The following is an 18,204-nucleotide window of genomic DNA, read 5'->3' as shown; positions in this document are numbered from 1 at the left end:
CTCCCTCTCTTTTTTCCCCCCCTTGCTCCTTTGTTTTGTTTCTTAAATTCCATATATGAGTATTTGTCTTTATCTGACTTATTTCGGTTAACATGATACTCTCTTCTTCCATCTATGTCATTGCAAATAGCAAGATTTCATTTTTGATGGTTGAGTAATATTCCATTGTGTACATAAACCACATTTTCTTTATTTATTCATCAGTTGATGGACACAGTTGCCCTTATCTTTGGATTCAGGCCCTAAAAGTTATCACTTAGACCAATGTCAAAGAATATACCACCTATGTTTTCTCCTAGGCATTTTATGGTTTCAGGTCTTACATTTAAGTCTTTTACCCATTTTGAGTTGATCTTGGTATATGATGTAAGGTAGTGGTCCAGTTTCATTCTCCTGCATGAGGATGTCCAGTTTTCCCAGCATCATTTATTGAAGAAACTACCCTTTCCCCATTGTATATTCTTGGCTCCTTTGTCATAAATTAATTGACCATGTATGTGTAGCTTTATTTCTGGGCTTTCTAATCTGTTCCACTGATCTATGTTTCTGTTTTTATGCCAATACCATAGTGTTTTGATTAGTATAGTGTTGTAATATACTTTGAAATCAGGAAGTATAATGAGTCAACATTATTCTTCTTTATCAAGATTACTTTGGCTATTTGGGGTCTCTTTTGGTTCCATACAAATTTTAAGATTGTTCTGTTTCTATTAAAAGCATCAATGGAATTTTGATAGGGATTGCATTGAATCTAGATTATTTTGGGATAATATGGACATATTAACAATACTAATTCTTTCAATCAGTGAGCACAGAATATCTTTCCATTTATTTGTGTCTTCAATTTTTTCATCGATATCTTATAGTTTGTGATGTACAGGTCTTTAACCTCCTTCATTAAGTTTATTTTTAGGTATTCTTTTTCATGCACTTGTAAATGGCATTGTTTTATTTTTTTCCTAGTAGTTTGTTATCAGTGTATAGAAACACAACAAATTTTTGTATATCGATCTTATATCCTTCAATTTTACTGAATTTGTTAATTAGTTTTAACAGTTTTTGGCGGAGTCTTTAGGATTTGCCAAAATGTAATATGTCATCTACAAATAGTCACAGTTTTGCTCCTTCCTCTCTGATTCTGATGTCTTTTACTTCTTTTTCTTGCCTAATTGCTCTGGCTAGGACTTGCAGTACTATGTTAAATAAGCATGGCAAGAGTAGGCATCCTTGTCTTGTTCCCGATCTTAGGGGAAAAGCTTTCAGCTTTTCACCTTTGAGTTTGATGTTAACTGTGGTATTGTCATACGTGGACATTATTATATCGAGGTATGTTCTCTACCCACTTTGTTGAGGGTTTTTATCATGAAACGAATGTTAAATTTTGTCAGATGTATTTTTGCATCAATTGGGATGATAATATGATTTTTATCATTTATTTTGTTACTGTGGAGTATCATACTGATTTGCAAATGTTGAACCATCCTTGCATTTCTGGAATAAATCCAACTTGATCATGGTGTATGATTGTTTTAATGTATTGTCAAATACAGTTTGCTTATACTTTGTTGAGGACTTTTCATCTGTGTTTATCAGGGATAGTAGCCTGTAATTTTCTTTTATTGTTCTGTCCTTGTCCAGTTTTGGTATCAGGATAATGCTGGCCTTATAAAATGACTTTAGAAATGTTCCTATCCCTTCTATTTTTTTTGGAAGATTTTGAGAAAGATTAGTATTAATTTTTCTTTAAATGTTTGGTGGAATTCATCAGTGAAACCATCTTGTCTTGAACTTTTGTTTGTTGGGAGATTTTGATTACTCATTCAGTTTCTTAGTAGTCTGTTCAGATTTTCTATTTGTCGTCATTCATTCTTGGTAGAGATTATGTTTCTAGGAACTTATCCATTTCTTCTAGGTTGTAAATGACAGACTAGGTTTTATACACTATTTACTAAGGCATATATGTGCTAATTAACCGTATGTTTTCTTAAGCTGGTTCTTATAGTGTTCATAGTATGTCTTATAAACACTCAAAACGGATATCTTCTCTCTCTATAGGAGCTGGGCCTGGCTCTTGCCTTTCCGTCCTATACCCTCAACCCCTTACTCCTATCCAAAGCTTAGTCACCTAACTTAGAATAAACTCTTTTTCCTTCCCAATTCTTTTTTTTTTTTTTTTTTTTTTTGAGAGAGAGCTCAAGTTGAGGAGGGGCAGAGAGAGGGGACAGAGGATCCAAAGCAGGCTCTGCACTGACAGCAGCAAGCCCGAGCTCAATGTGAGATTTGAACTCATGAATCGTGAGATTGTGACCTAAGCTGAAATCAGACACTCAACTGACTGAGCCACCCAGGTGCCCCCTTTCCTTCCCAATTCTGCCTGTCTTTTCATGGAAAAAAAATTCCTGATCTCCCTTATCAACAAGGATTCCTCTCTTTTTTCTAGTAACTTTGCTCCTTCTTTTCTCATGTCCAATACCTTTGCAGTCCCTACAGGCCTTTTGCCTTTTCTGGAGCAGTTACAATGTAGCAAAAAACCTTCTATTTTGTGTTTCTGTGTTGCTGGGTTTTTTTTTCCCCGGAGCGCAAGGTGTTTATTGTGGGGAAGAGTGGGGGTAGGGGAGGGCCTATGAAAGATGAAGGGGAAGGAAAAAGGACTGGGCTGAGAGAGCCACAGACTACGTGGCAGATCTCCCAAAGTCATGGACGTCTGGGGCAAAGAACGTTCATTAGAGGCTGTCAGCTAACTGCACTCCTTGCGGGTGAACAGTGAGTTCTTTCTTGAGGGAAGAAACCTGGAGCTCAGTGACATACAGAGGACAGTAAGAAGCATGCCCTCTTGCCCTCTAGGTGCTTAGAGCGAAAGACAAACACTCATGAAACTCATTCCAGGAGCCCAGCTTCCGGAGGGCCTTTTAACTTTGGGGCGTTACACAGCTTGTGCGTAGCATGGCTCGGCACAGGACAGAGGGCTGGGGGCCATTCGGGTTCAGCAGAGATTAAAGGACAAGGGAAGAAGTGGGGGGTGGGGAGAGATGCATGGTTAGGTTGTGTTTCTGTGTTATTTAGGAAAATGATACCCAGAAAGAAAAGAGTTTGATTTTTTAAAAGAATTCCAGCCAATAGTGTAATTTTTTAAACCTAAGATAGCAGTAAGAATTAAGTATTTTGATGATTGTTAGTTTCAAAGTTAATTCTTACATCCTTTCAAAAATACCATGTCCGTGTGTGTGTGTGTGTGTGTGTGTGTGTTCATTCCAGAAGTTTTGTGGAAAAAACATACGTAGTTCACTAAAATGTTAATTAAAATTGGAAAGAGAATTTGATAGGTTGTCATGCCAATCATTTGACAAACTTTAGTGTTCCAAAATAAAAAATTAAACATAGTTCCTACCTGAGATTTAAGGCCCAAGGTATGTGTCACTAATATTTACACAATGTTGAGCCTAAAGAGCTATACATGATTGCTACACTCACCTAATACACCTGCCTACTTACTGAATTTTATTTCCTATTTCGTCAGTGACTACAGGACTATATAAGACACTAATTAGTTTTTTAAAAGAAATGAAAGCGAAGTTGTTTCGAATCTTGCTAGAAAATCATGTAGCTAGCAAATGTGAAGGAAGAGGTATTAAAATATTCAAACAATGATGGCCTAGAGGAAATTCCAGAAATTGTAAGCTCTAGAATGTCCTGATTTTGAGTCCTAGTCATTTGCCTCCACACATTTACTTCCACTCCCCTCCTAAAATACAACTAAAAATGATAGTAGAGGGATTTTTTTAAAGATTAACAAAAATCCACACGAACAAATAAAACAAATGTTAGTGAAAGAAGGAAGGAAGGAAGGAAGGAAGGAAGGAAGGAAGGAAGGAAAGAAGGAAGGAAGGGGAAAGAGAAAGAAAGAAAGAAAGAAAGAAAGAAAGAAAGAAAGAAAGAAAGAAAGAAAGAAAGAAAGAGAAAGAGAGAGAGAGAGAAAGAAAGAAAGAAAGAAAGAAAGAAAGAAAGAAAGAAAGAAAGAAAGAAAGAAAGAAAGAAAAAGAAAGAAAGAAAAGAAAGAAAGAAAAGAGAAAAGGAAAGAAAGATGAGCAACAAAATTTTGGAAGACAAAGCAAATGGACAGTGGTTAAGTGACTTAATAAGCATGAGAAAGCTGAAATTAGGAACATGAGGAAAAAGCAGAAAAGCATTCTGGTTTATACAGAACTCCCCCCAAAACTCAGAAATTGGTAGGAGTAAAGAAATTATGGCCATGGTGGAATTCCAAATAAAGGTAGTAAGTATGAAGATGAGGCGACAGATGACAAACGTGATGAGGACAGAATTAACAGTATTTGATGAAGCTTCAAGAGGGCAATGATTATATAACTGTTTAATTGACAACCCCTCAGCACAATGCACCTAGTTCAACTAAAGATATTTGTTGGATGGATAGATGAAAGGAAGTTCGCATTGGAAGCATCAACTTGATATCTGATTGAATGTCAGAGTATGACATGATAGATTTCTGGTTAGGTGACTAAATAGATGGTGGTCCTTTTTACCAAGTCAGTATAGAATGATATCAGGCCTGAAGGTGAGGGTGAGGGGTAGAGATGATTCAATTTAAGATACATTGAGTTTGAGGTATTTGCATGACATCAAATTGAAGGTGTCTTGTCAGCTAGAGATGAGGAGGGTTATCTAGGCTGAAAATATAAATTTCGGTGGCACCTTACACCACAGAAGTGGCTATGCCAGCCTAAGGAAAGTAGGTACTATACAAGAGGAGATACAAGGATGAAAAAAGAGTTGAGGGGGTACCTAGGTGGCTCAGTCAATTAAGCGTCCAACTCTGGATTTTGGCTCAGGTCATGATCTCATCATTCGTAAGTTCAAGCCCCTTATCGAGCCACATGCTGACAGTGCAGAGCCTGCTTGATATTCTCCCTCTCCCCCCCCCCACCCCTCCCTGACACGCACTCACTGTCTCTCAAAATAAATAAATTAATTAAAAAAAAATAAAAAGCGGGGTGCCTGGGTGACTCAGTCAGTTAAGTGTCTGACTTCAGGTCATGATCTCACAGCTGACAGCGCAGAGCCTGGAGCCTGCTTCAGATTCTGTGTCTCCCTCTCTGTCTCTGCCCCTTCCCTGCTTGTGCTCGCGCTCGCTCTCTCTCTCTCTCCCTCTCTCTCTCTCTCTCTCTTTAAAAAAAATAAATAAACATTTAAAATAAATAGTTTAAAAATAAAAAGAAAAAAGAATTGAGAAATACATTTAGAGGGTTGGAAGAATAATAAAAATCTATAAATGATATTGAGACAAAAGTATGATGGGTGTCAGAGGACAGAAGTTGTAAAAGGAAAAGTAGAATCATGGAGGCCAAGCAAGGAAATTAGTTTAAGAATAAAGTGACTTTTTAAAAAAAAAATTTAAATGGTATGAATAAACATATAATTTGTGATTAAGAAAAATATGAAGTATGGACACCAAATGTTACATTGGTTGTTTAAAGGTTGTGGGATTTGTCACAAGATGTTTTTCTTTCTTTTCACTTACCTATATTTTCTGTCTCTTATAATGAAATGGAAGTTTGTGTGTTTTTGTTTTTTCTTAAGGAAAGCAGTTTCACAAAAAGAAGAAGCATGTGTTTAGTCTTAGCAAATGGTATGGAGGTTAAATTAAATGTCTAAATGTAATCCATTTGGTTAGCAAGTAAGAGATTAGCAGTACAAGTGGGGGTGGGGCCTTCAGAAAGCCAAAGCCAATGTAAAGGGGGATGATCTTCTGGCAAGGGTCTAGTTTTATTTGTTATTAAGACAAAAGTGCAGAATTTGTACATTGTTTTCTTAAGCTTCCCAGGGCTGCTTTCATGTTACTATCCTAACCTTCTGTAACACTTCACATTTTACTGAGTGTCTTTCTTATCAGTGCTTTAGGAAAAAAAAAAATTAATCACAGAGTTGATCATTCCTTGCCAAGTTATCTTTAAGAATGGTTAGATGTAGTTAATAGAGTCTCACTTTCATGTATTTCATTCAATGTATGGAATCTGCTTTTGACGTTCAAAAAGATTTTCATAAATAGTGCTGATGAGTAATTATAGTCTTACACATTCCAGAATATTTTTCTTGAAACCAAAAGCTAGGTAAGGTTTTTCTAATCTTATGTTATTATTATTTTTACAATGTAGATCATGTAGAAAATTATCGCTAGTTATTAATGATAATTGGTTGCATAAGTATTTTGTCTTTTGCTAATATTATAAAGGCAGCATAATGGTAACTTTAAAATACTAAAAAGAACTGTTGATTTTTCTTTATAACCTCACTTACATACATGAAGCCTTTTCTAATGTGGAAGGCTTTTCTTAGGTTGTATTTATTTATTAGCCGTTCTAAATGTGGCAGATTTATAATTTCTTTTTTCCTCACAGGAACTTACTTAAAATATGCTCTTTTGGGGGAGAGGTGGGGCAAAGGAAAACAAACAAAAAATACAGTCTAAAAGGTACCTTGAAACTATGTAAACTGTATAAATTATTAATGTTATCTCTTCATGATTAAATCCACTAGCTTTGCCTTGCTTTGAAGATAGAGGAAGCATTTTATCAATTAGAATTTCTTTTTGAAGCACTCTTTTGCCTTGGCTTCCATGATTAAATATTTCCTACATGTCCTCCTCCTTCTGTGGCCATTCCTTTTCCATCTTGGAAAGCTTATCCTTCTCCACGTGGCTTTTAATTTGTAAAGCCTCTTATTCCCTTTTTTGTCTCATTCTCTATCCTCTTCAAGGATGATCTCTTCTACAGCCACAACTTAACTCGCAAATTTGTTTCTCTTTTGTCTCATTCTCTATGCTCTTCAAGGATGATCTCTTCTACACCCACAATTTAACTCGCAAATTTGTTTCTCTACTCCAGACCTTTTCTCTGAGCTCTACACCCAAATATCCAGCTGACTACCTGATATCTCATTTTCATGTCTCAAGGACACTTCAACTTCAGTTACAAACTGAACTTATGATATCCATTTTCTCTACCCTTCAACCCTCAAACCTTATCCCTTTTTTATTATTCCCAGTGTTGGCACACGTACCACCACTGATCCAATTACACAAGCCAAAACCTGCATTATCCTTCACACCTTCTCCCTCATCCCCAACATCAAGTTATATTGATAACTCAATCTGCTTCTCTCTCCCAAGACGATGACTCTTTTCTTGTCTGCTGGTCCCTGGGCATTAGGAGTCAAAGTACCTTGGTGACAGCTCCAATTTATAGATTAATGAGATTCTTGTTTTATCCCCTGGTAGAACTGTTCCTCCTTTGGGGACTGGAAGCTCCAACCTTGCAGAGCTCAGAGTTACATCAATGGAAGTAAAAATTCTCCAAGTGGGTCACTATGTGTGATGAGAAGCAGGCAGGGCTTTTGATTCCTGGATCTCCTACAGAGCCTTTTATTGCTCTAGAAGACACCGCTTAAATCTACTGTCACCTGGTATGAACTAGAGCAGTAGTCCCAGATGTGGAATATGCTGCGTCCATAACCCAAAGAGGCCTACTAGAAATTGTGCTTCCTTCCTCATGGTGGGAGATATAAGATGCAACAAATTGTCCTTTACTTTCAGTGAATGTCCCAGCATGCCAGAACCTTCATAGTGCTTATCTCCCATCCTCTGGGTACATATGCCTTACCAAGGTTTCCAGTATGGTAGCCACTTCTTGTTCATCCAGCCTGATTAGCATGATGTCATTAACATAGTGGATCAAATATAATGTTCTATGTGACATTTGAATGGTCCACATTTCTTCACAACTGAATTTGTATGGAAGGGGTTTTAGTTAACACAACCCTGTTTACCATTGTCCATTTCATATAAGTTCAGACTGTTTCAGATTGTCCTCTCTGATAGGGATAGAAAAGAACATGTTTACCAAATCAGATGTTGCATGCAACATACCTGAGGCCATGATAATCTACTGTAGCAAAGGCAACACATCTTTGTTACATAACTACATCTGGTTTCTGCAGACACCAGACTGGAGAATTAAATAGAGATAAGACAGAGACCATTACTCCTGAATCCTTTAGCTCATAAGAAGGGAACTAATTTTCATTATCAACACCAATAAATCCATTTAAAATAGGGACTAAAATTTCATACAAATAGTGGGGACAAGGGTTTGTTTGGTACATTGTATTTTCTAAAAAGTCATAAAATTTTATTTAAAAAATATAGGTTACAATTTTCATCATGTGCTGATTGTTGTAGAACTAAAGTATAAATCTGACTTTTGTTTGGGTGAGGGAAAAGTGTTTAAAATATTTTTTCTAGCAAAGTCACGTGGTGGTTTACTTTGTGTTTGGCTTTTATAGCACTTTCCTAAGGACGATTTTTGTAAAAATTTTTAAAGCCTTCATTATTTTTCCCCAGGGACACCCTTAATCCTTTGACATCAAATTGTTTTCTTTTAAAGTATATATAAAATCATCCTAACTTATTATCTTTTTTTTTACTTGATCTGACTTTGTTGGATTTTCCTTTGTTATTATGATTTTTGATTTAAGCACTTCTTTGGCATCACTATGGTAGGTTTTGTAACATCCTATCTTGTATTGGCACATGTTTACCCTGATGTGATTTAATTGGATAAGTAGAGATAGATGCCAGCATTAACCAAGAAGGTATGTTTCAGTAGAGACTAATTTGATGATGGTAATGATGGTGGTGGTGGTGATGTATTCTTTTTGTCTTGATCAAAAGAATATGTTTGGTAGAGTCATTGTGATGTTGGATATACCTATAATTCATTCATTTTCACTTTCATGTAGTATTCCTTTGTATATTATACCACATTTTATTCATTTTTCCAAATACCTTTTTTTCCTTATATTTGGCACTCACCAGGCTCTTTACAGATGAAGAATAACTTCATTATTTATTTTACTTTCTCCTAACTACTTTCTCTGTTTTCTATTTATAGCACCCTGTTAGGCATATTTTAGAAACTTTGACATGATTCCCTATATTTCTTAATTGTTTTAAATTCCTGAAGATAGAAATGCAATAAAAGGATACCATGACAAAAAATTATCTTCCATCCCTTCTTTTGTATCTTAATTTTAGCAAGCATATTTTCAATTTTCAGTTGCTTTTTTATAGATGTAATATAGTTTCAAACTCTGAGGATATTATTTATAATTACTAGAAAATTTCTTAGTCTGAATTATATGTTTCCACAGATGCCATTTTTAGATTCCATTTCATACTTTTTTGCCTTTGAGAGGCAAGAGAACGTAAAGGTTTAAAGCACAAATCCTAAGTGAGACTACCTGGGTTTGAATTCTGGTTCTGCCATTTGTAGCCCTGTAACCTCTTGAGAGGCTCAGTTCCTTCATCAACAAAATGGATAAAATTATAGTATCTACCTTCTAGAGATGTGAAAATTAAGTGAAATAATTTGTATAAATTCAGATTTAAAGCATGTCTGGTACTTTGTAAGCACTCAGTAAACGTTAGCTATTATTACTATATGCCAGGTGCAGTGTTCTAGTTTCCAGGCATATAAAATTAAAGCAGACATGGGCCATTCACTCAAAAACTTATAACAAAGATTGATATTATTTGTCAAGCCTAGCATTCATGTTCCATCCCAGTGGGAGTCATGGTACATATTAAATAACCATAGTGGTTCAAAATTATGATATATTCTTTGTTGTTATGTAAATTAATTTAGCATTAAAATATAACCTGAAACTATAATGGGAGTTCTTGTACTTATTTTGTGCTTAGCACTGGACTTGGAAAGAGTAAGAACATATAGGGGTAGGTATATGGAAGTTCCAAGGGGCAAGAGTGTAAATGACAAAGCAAGGCATGGATGGTATTCCTAGGGATATTACATGCTGTAAGAATTACAATGATGTGGAATAAGTGGTAAATAAAGCAGACTGCCTATAGCTGCAGCTTGTGGTAGGAGGGCCATTTGGTTAGTTGGGTTTGGAAATGGATCCACACCATGGAGGGCTTAACAAGCCTGGCTCATGAGTTTGGTCATTATCCCGTAATGGTCAGAGATTTTTGAACAGGAGAGTAATATGATATAAAAAGGTATTTTGTCTGTGGTAGTTTAATTTTTGTCCCTATGTGGAAGATATAAATAAGTGTTCTCAGTGTTTTGGACAATTCAGAAAACTTCTGAGTTCTATCTAATCTCAACTCTAAAAAAAAGTCAATTCTGTAAGACATTATGCGTCTCAATCTCATTTTTTCCTTTAATATTTAAATATTTTATTTTTTTTTTCAACTTTTTTTTTTTTTTTTAATTTTTGGGACAGAGAGAGACAGAGCATGAACGGGGGAGGGGCAGAGAGAGAGGGAGACACAGAATCGGAAACAGGCTCCAGGCTCCGAGCTGTCAGCACAGAGCCCGACGCGGGGCTCGAACTCACGGACCGCGAGATCGTGACCTGGCTGAAGTCGGCCGCTTAACCGACTGCGCCACCCAGGCGCCCCTAAATATTTTATTTTTGAGAAATTCCCAAGTTTTGTGAAATAGGAATGCTGGGCCATGACAGTTCAAAGGTACACAGATTAAAAGTATGAAATAGTTGAAGGTAATGGGAAATTAAGATTGCAGGGCTCACTCTTCAGTTGTAGCAGGAAAATTAAAGGTAAACTACATAGCAAACTTCAGAATAAAACATATATAAGTATTCAAGTCCTTGCAAGTTTATAAATTGCCTGTTAGGTCTGCAACTACATTGCTATTATGTGGCCAAAGCACATGGGACTTCAGGATGTGTATTTATGGACTGATTGCCCAACAGATAACTGCACTATTCCGGAATGCTATTGCTAGCTATGTCAATAGTTTTAGACTTATTGTTTTAAAATTTTTCCATTTTTCAGCCTAATTAACTTAGAATGTCTCTAACGTGATTTGCAAAGAATTTTATATTTATATTTTGCAATCAGCATTTGACTGGCGCTCAGGTTTGAGACATGCACTACAATGTGTAAACATTTTGTACGATAATAAAGAGTTCCTAAATGTTTTATGATTGCCTGTTCCCTGCTAATTGGTCATGGATTGAAAATCCCTATTGTTTAATTTTTTTTAATTTGTGGGAAATTTTTATAAATGAGTGTGTGGGGCTTCATATCACAGCTGTTGTCATTTAAAGTTTGGACAGCATCATTACAAATGAAGCCCTGCTGTGAAATCAAAGTCAAAAGGCATCTTGGCATCCCAACCATTTCCTTAGGAGAAGATTACAGCTCAAGTCTGTTGAATTTTATTGCTTTGGGCCCCATGACAGTCTTCAGAAACATGCAAGGCATTTCTGTTAAAGAAACTCAGATGTGCTAGGACACAGGGGATGACATTCTTGTGCATAGCAGTGTCTTAAGCAAGGGGGTAAGGAATAAGGAAGAAAAAGATGATTCACACTTTTTGTTGTGTTCTGGGATTATTTTATAAAGTCCATGGAAGTGATAGAGAACATAGTGTGAGTGATACCATATAGGAAAAAGGTGTGATATTTTCCTACATGGCCTGACTGTATATTTTTTTTCAGCTTTATTGAGGTATAGTTGACAAAATTGTAATATATTTAAAACGTACAACACAACAGTTTATATGGTACACGGTGTGAAAGGATTGCCACAATTTAGTTAATTAACATATCTATCACTTCACATATTCATATATTTACCTTTTTGGGGGGCAAGAATACTTAAGTTGTGTTTTCTCAGCAAATTTCATTTATACAACTATACTCACTATCAACTATACTCACCATGTTTTACATTAGATTCTCAGATCTTATCATCTTACAGTTTAAAGTTTCTACCCTTTTAGTAACCTTTGTCCATTTCCCCCACATCCCAGCCCCCAACAAACAACCCATTCTACTCTGTTACTGAGTTCAACTTTTTTTTTAAGTTCCATCTATAGGTAGTGTCATGCAGTATTTGTCTTTCTTTGTCCGGCTTATTTCACTTACCATAACACCCTCTACATTCATCCACATTGTTGCAAATGGCAGGATTTCCTTCTTTTTTAAGGCTTAGTAATATTCCATTGTATATGTATACCCCATTTTCTTTATCTAGTCATCCATTGATGGACACTTAGGTTGTTTGCATACCATGGGTATTGTGAGTAATGCTGCAGTGAACATGGGAATACAGATAATCTTTTCAAGGTAAGGATTTCATTTCTTTCAAATATATACCCAGAAGTGGGATTGCTGAATCATATGGTACTTATATTTTTAATTTCTTGAGGAACCTCCTTACTGTTTTCCATAGTAGCTGTCCTAATTTATATTCCCACCAATATATTCCACATACTCACCAGCACCCATAATTACTTGTCTTTTTTTTAGCATTATTTTTTAAATGTTTGTTTATTTAGAGAAAGAGTGTGTGAGTGGTGAAGGGGCAGAAAGAGAGGGAAAGAGAGATTCCCAAGCAGACTCCATGCTCACTGCAGAGCCCAACGTGGGACCCATCCCACAGCCATGAGGTCATGACCTGAGCCTAAATCAAGAGTTGGACATTTTAACTGACTGAGCCATCTAGGTGTCCAACTTGTCTTTTTGATAATAGCCATTCTAACAGGGATAAAGTGATATTTAATTGTGGTTTTGATATGCATTTCCCTGATGATTAACCATGTTGAATACCTTTTTATGTGCCCATTGGCCATTTGGATGTCTTCTTTAGAAATATGTCTATTCTGTTCCTTTGCAAATTTTTAATTGGGTTGCGGGGCTTTTTTAGTGTTTTTTGGGGTTTTTTGTTTGTTTGTTTTGCTATTGAGTTGTATGAGTTCCTTGTTTTCTCCCTAGCACTTTTATAGTTTCAGGGCTTATGTTCAAGTCTTTAATCCATTTTGAGTTGATTTTTGTGTATAATATAAGGTAGGGGTCCGGTTTCATTCTTCTGCCTGTAGATATTTAGTTTTCCCAACCTGACTATATCTTAAAATAAAAACCTAAATGTGCCTCCAAGGTAATGACTGCCTTCAAAATCATCTCTCAGTTGATTATATGATATTTTTGAAATGAGTTCTGATTGATTGGTATTCCTCATTCTTCCCCTCTTCCCTCCTTCCCTTACTCCTTCCTTATCTCTCTCTCCCTCTCCTCCTTACTCCTCTCTTCTCTTCCTTTTCTTCCTCTCTCCTTTCTAGCACATACTCTTTTCTACTAGTATACCTGAGAGATGTTACTTAAATAGCTCTATTAGTCACTCTTTTTATATCTAAACTTCATGTTCCAGAATTTAAAACCAAAGATCACTTGATCTAAGTTAAGATCTATCCAACCAGTAACCTAACTCCAGCAATCATTTCCAAAGACACATCATGTGTGAATATGGTTGTCCCTCATATTTTAAGGATGTGTTCCATTCAACCATGGATTCATCTCATCCCTATAAAATGTGTTATTTGTCATCTGTTTTCCCTTTTGGAGCAGTTTCCTGAGTTCATTGACTATGAAGTGCCTTCCATATTGTAGATAATATTTGTTGAATGAATGCAAATTGTTATCCCAAGGAATATCCTGCTAACAACTCTAAACACTCATTCTGGAAATCTAAGACTTAGCAAGATAATTTGTTTCTACTGATCTTTCTGCTTTGTGAGTGTCTGAAAAAGATATAAATCATTCATCAGCTTTCCATAGACATTGATATGGCTTCTTATTCACTGCTATAACAATACTGCTATAGAGCTAATAGTTTAGTAAGGAGACAGAAAAGTAAATAGATAATTACAGTATAGTATGCTATGCTAAGTATATCCTAACCTCAGTGATAATAAAAAGTGTGTGTGTGTGTGTGTGTGTGTGTGTGTGTGTGTGTGTGTAATATTTGCTATGTGCCAGGTACAATGTTAAGTATTTTACTTATATTACTGGTTTTTAACTTAAATACATTGTGGTCTGACAACCATATCTATATGTTATTAATCTTTTGAAATTTACTGAGAGTTCTTTTATGGCCAAGTATAAAGTCAAGTTTTCTAAACCCATCTGAACAGGGTTAGAGTATAAACAGATCAAGTAGTGTTCTATAGTGTTCTATCCATTAGCTCTAACTTTTTAAAAATCTTCCATATTGATTTTTCTACCTGCTTGAGGTATTAAATACTGAAGTGGTATATTAAAATCTTTCAATGCAATTGTGAATTTATCTGTATTTTTTATATGTCTGTCAGTTTTTGCTTTAATGTTTTCAGTTGAAGGCTAAGTTAATTAAGTTTAAACACATTTAAAAGTGTTATATATTTGTGATAAATTGAGCTATTTTATATAATGCTTCTTTTTATTTCTTGTAGTGCATTTTTCCTTAAGATTATTTTATATGATTGTTAATATAGGTATTTCACCTTCTGTTGGTATTTGCTTGGTAAATCCTTTCCCATTCTTTTAACCTTTGTGTATTCTTGAGTTACAGATATATCCTTTTTAAACAAAAAATATATGGAATCTAATTTTTTATTCAGTGATAATCTTTGCCTTTTAGCCAGAATATTTGGTTCATTTCTGCTCTTATACTTTTATTTATTTATACCATCTTATTTTCTCATTGTTTCTCCTTGGGGGGGTTCTTTTCCTCTTTCTTGCTTTCTTTTGAGTTATAAATTTTTGTTTGTTTTCCTCTCCATTTTTTTCTCCATTAGATTGGAAGTGGTAACCCATTCTATATTCCTTGGCAATAATATTTTTTCTTTTCAAATTTTTATTTAAATTCCAGTTAGTTCACATATATTAATTCCTCACTTATATATAACACCCAGTATCCATCATAACAAGAGCCCTCCTAATACCCATCAACCATCTAACCCATCCCCCACCCACCTCCCTACATCAACCCTCAGTTTTTTGTCTGTCTATAAGAGTCTCTTATGGTTTGTTTCCCTCTCTCTTTTTTTCTTTTCTTCCCTTTCCTGTATATTCATCTGTTTTGTTTCTTAAATTCCACAAATGAGTGCAAACATATGGCATTATGGTAACATATCGTTTGTGAGTTCGAGCCCCACATCAGGCTTGCTACTGTCAGCAGAGCCTGCTTCTGATCCTCTGTCCTTCTCTCTCTGCCCCTCCCCAGCTTGTTCTCTCTCTGTCTCTCAAAATAAATAAACTTATAAAAAATAAAAAAGAAGAGTTAATACTTATTCTTCTCAAACTATTCCAAAAAATAGAAGAGGAAGGAAAACTTCTACATTCATTCTATGAGACCAGCATTACTAAAACCAGACAAAGACTTCACTAAAAAAGAGAACTACAGGCCAATATCCCTGATGAATATGGATGCAGAAATTCTCAGTAAAATACTAGCAAACCGAATCTAACAATACATTAAAAAAATAATTCACCACAATCAAGTGGGATTTATTCCTGGGCTGCAAGGGTGAGTCAATATTTGCATATAAATGTGATAATAATATTAATCATAGAAAGGATAAGAACCATTTGATCATTTCAATAGATGAAAAAAACATTTGACAAATTATAACATCCATTCATGATAAAAACTCAAAAAAGTAGGTTTAGAGGGAACATACCTCAACATAATGAAGGGCATATATGAAAAATCCACAGTTAATGTCATCCTCAATGGGGAAAAACTGGGAGCTTTTCCGGTATGGTCAGGAACAAGACAGGGATGTCCACTCTCATCACTTTTATTTAACATAGTACTAGAAGTCCAAGCCATAGCAGTCAGACAACAAAAAGAAATAAAAGGCATCCAAACTGGCAAGGAAGAAGTAAAAAACTTTCACTATTTGCAGACAACATGATACTCTATATAAAATATCTGAAAATTTCCACCAAAAAACTGCTAGAACTGATACACAAATTCAATAAAGTCCCAGGATGCAAAATCAACATAGAAATCTGTTGCATTTCTATACACCAGTAATGAAGCAGCAGAAAAAGAAATCAAGGAATCAATCCCATTTGCAATTGTACCAAAAACAATAAGATACCTGAGAAGAAATCTAACCAAAGAGGTAAGACCTGTACTCTGAAAAGTATTAAACACTGATGAAAGAAGTTGAACATGACACGAAGAAATTGAAAAACATTGCATGTTCATGGATTGGAAGAACAAAGATTGTTAAAATGTCTATACCACTTGGGGTGCTTGGGTGGCTCAGTCAGTTGGGCACCTGACTTGGGCTCAGGTCATGGTCTCACGGTCCGTGAGTTCAAGCCCCACTTCGGACTCTGTGCTGACAGCTCAGAGCCTGGAGCCTGTTTTGGATTCTGTGTCTCCCTCTCTCTCTGACCCTGCCCCATTCATGCTCTGTCTCAAAAATAAATAAACGTTAAAAAAAAAAAAAAGTCTATACTACTTAAAGCAATCTACACATTTAATGCAACCCCTATCAAAATACCAACAGCATTTTTCACAAAGCTAGAACAAATAATCCTAAAATTTGTATGGAACCACAAAGCAACCTTAAAGAAGAAGAGCAAAGCTGGAGGCATCAGAATTCTGGACTTCAAGCTATAGTACAAAGTTGTAGTGATTAAAACAATATGGTACTGGAACAAAAATAGACACATAGATAAATAGAACAGAACAGAAAACCCGGAAGTTGACCCACAACTATACAGTCAATTAACATTTGACAAAACGTGAAAGAACATCCAATGGAAAAAAAAGTCTCTTCAACAGATAATGTTGGGAAAACTGTTCAGTTGGGAAAACGAAACAATAACATGCAAAAGAACGAAATTAGACCACTTTCTCACATCATACACAAAAATATATTCAAAACAGATTAAAAACCTAAACGTCAGATTTGAAACCAAAAACTCCTAGAGAAGAAGAGAGGCAGTAACCTCTTTGACATCAAGTGTAGCAACTTCTCACTAGATATGTCTCGAGGCAAGGGAAACAAAAAGCAAAAATAAACTATTGGGACTTCATCAAAATAAAATGCTTCTGCACAGCAAAGGAAACAGTCAACAAAACTAAAAGGCAGCTACAGAATGAGAGAAGATATTTGCAAATGACATATCGGATCAAGGGTTAGTATCCAAAATATACCAAAGTCTTATAAAAATCAACACCCAGAAAATGAATAACCCAGCTAAAAAATGGTCAGAAGACATGAACGGACATTTCTCCAAAAGACATACAGATGACCAACAAACATGTGAAAAGATGCTCAATATCACTCATCATCAGGGAAATGTAAATCAAAACTACGATGAGATATCACCTCACATCTATCACAATAGCTAAAATCAAAACCACAAGAAACAACAGGTGCTGGCAAGAATGTGGAGAAAGGGGAGCCCCCTTGCACTGTTGGTGTGAATGCAAACTGGTGCCTCCACTCTGGAAAACAGTATGGAGTTTCCTCAAAAAGTTAAAAATATGACTTACACTAGGATCCAGCAATTGCACTAATAGCTATTTACCCCAAAAATACAAAAATACTAATTCAAAGAGATACATTCACCCTGATGTTTATACCATTATCTACAATAGCCAAACTATGGAAAGATCCCAGAGGTCTAATCTACTGATGAATGGATAAAGAGAAAGTGATGTGTATATATGTACATATATACATTGGAATATTAGCCATCAGAAAGAATGAAGTCTTGCCATTTGCAAGGATATGAATGGAACTAAAGAGTATTCTGCTAAGTGAAATAAGGCAGAGAAAGATACCATATCATATCACTTATATGTGGAATTAAGAAACAAAACAAAGAGAAAAAAAAAGAGGAAGGCAAACCAAGAAACAGACTCTTAGAAAAACAGAAACTACAGAGAACAAACTAATGGTCACCAGAGGGGAGGTGGGGGGGGGGGGGGGGATGGGTGAAATAGGTGATGGGGATTAAGGACTGCACTTGTGATGAGCACTGGGTGTTGTATATAAGTCATGAATCACTAAATTCTACACCTGAAACTAATATTATGCTGTGTATTAACTAAATGGAATTTAAATAAAAACTTAAAAATTTTTTCCCAAATTTTTTTTGTCTTGTTTCTAAAATAATGTGCTTCGGATACAGGAGTACTGATGCATAGGGGCACTTGTACCCCAATGTTTATAGCAGCACTCTCAACAATAGCCAAATTGTGGAAAGAGCCTAAATGTCCATCAACTGATGAATAGATAAAGAAATTGTGGTTTATATACACAATGGAGTACTACGTGCCAATGAGAAAGAATGAAA

The 18,204-nt window shown here is 35.6% G+C and overlaps 1 protein-coding gene across 4 annotated transcripts in view; it reads left to right on the top strand.

Annotated features, from left to right (window-relative positions):
* The window catches only part of SBF2 (SET binding factor 2), a 484,561-nt gene that overhangs the window by 336,395 nt on the left and 129,962 nt on the right, over positions 1-18,204 (top strand). The window lies entirely within an intron of this gene.

This window comes from Neofelis nebulosa, chromosome 10, assembly GCF_028018385.1.
Source record: "Neofelis nebulosa isolate mNeoNeb1 chromosome 10, mNeoNeb1.pri, whole genome shotgun sequence".
NCBI classification, from domain to species: Eukaryota; Metazoa; Chordata; class Mammalia; order Carnivora; family Felidae; genus Neofelis; species Neofelis nebulosa.
Note: the sequence above shows the minus strand (reverse complement) of the source record. Positions and strands in the feature narration are given on the sequence as shown.